This window comes from Tupaia chinensis, unplaced genomic scaffold (genome assembly GCF_000334495.1).
Source record: "Tupaia chinensis unplaced genomic scaffold, TupChi_1.0 Scaffold141490_1, whole genome shotgun sequence".
In the NCBI taxonomy this organism is placed as follows: domain Eukaryota; kingdom Metazoa; phylum Chordata; class Mammalia; order Scandentia; family Tupaiidae; genus Tupaia; species Tupaia belangeri.
The window spans coordinates 1,720,173-1,721,526 of NW_006201352.1; the positions used below are offsets into that span (position 1 = coordinate 1,720,173).

The 1,354-nt window shown below is 43.4% G+C and overlaps 1 pseudogene; it reads left to right on the forward strand.

Annotated features, from left to right (window-relative positions):
• The window catches only part of LOC102482773 (N-acylneuraminate-9-phosphatase-like), a 7,149-nt pseudogene that overhangs the window by 3,338 nt on the left and 2,457 nt on the right, over positions 1-1,354 (forward strand).

The following is a 1,354-nucleotide window of genomic DNA, read 5'->3' on the forward strand; positions in this document are numbered from 1 at the left end:
CCCCCCGGAGTGGAGGGGCGCCGGCCAGGCCCTTCTTTACTATTATTAATGTGCATTTTCTGCCTCGTCTTTTTTCCAGATGGTGGGGGCACTCCTTCTGTGGGTGTGTACTTAACAAATAGATTATTCCAGTAAAAAAAAAGCTGGTAAGATTGACATTTAAGCTCCTTGTACATGAGATTTTTCACACCCTCCAGAATGAGCTCAGCTTCCTTGTCCTTCAGCCTCCTGTGGAAATGCCTTCACTCGCTTCTCCCAGGCACCCAGTGGGGTTGAGCAGACCAGATTGTCTTGCTTGCGGTAAGTGCACACCCCCACAGGGCACCGGAGTTACTTTCTTTCCATGGCTCCGTAAGACGGGAATGGCCTTGGAGCGGGGTGGCCAGACAGCCCCAGGGCTACTGACAGTGGTTTCACCCATTCAGTGAAACTAATGGGAAACTAGGTTTTGCTATGAGCCATTTTAAGACAGGTAACTCTTAGAGTTATTGCCTGAAGTATCCTGCTTTACACATGTTCTGGAAAAACTATTGTTCCACAACTTTCTGTATCTAATTCAGTGTTTACTTTGAACTGAGTAATTAATGACTGTAGCAAGGCATCATCTTGAAACCAGAACATTTTCCCTAGAACATTAGACATTCCCTACAGTCTCATGAGACCCTACTGACCAGCCTAGAGTAAAGTGGTAAGTGAAGGAAGTATGATTTGGATTGGTTTTTGGTAGTATTTTGTTTTTAATTGTTGTATAACAAAATACTAATGTAAACTATTAGACTATATGTGAGGATATGTAAAAGTGTAACTCTGGGATTGATACTCAGAGAATCAAGTTTATATATACATATAAAATCAGTTATATAATTACGTTCTTGGCAAAAAATATAGAACACCAATTTGTGAGGATAAACTCCATTTGTAAGGGCAAACACAGATTGCAGGTAGCCCTGGAGCTGAGGAACAGCTTTGATTTTTGGTCAAATTTGCGAATCCACAGCTTTCTGATCAACCTTACGCTACTCTGAAATCTTGTATTTCTCCTCTGTGTTGAAGATTTCACCTTCCTGGTGTCTGGGCTTCCGCAGTTTCTTCTCCTTGAAGTAAGCATTGGTAAGGTGCTTTGGGATTTTTACTTTGCTAATGTCAATTTTTGTGGAGGTGGCAATGACAAATTTCTGGTGTGTTCTACGCAGTGGAACTCGATTGAGAACCAGTGGTCCAGTCACAAGTAGCAAGCCATTGCTCAGCTGCTGCAGGAAAACCACTCTCTTGCCTCTGTGGGTCCAGTGAGGATGATCAGAATGGTCCCAGGAGGGATGCTGGCTCCCAGCCTTCTCACCACCTGAACAAAAGC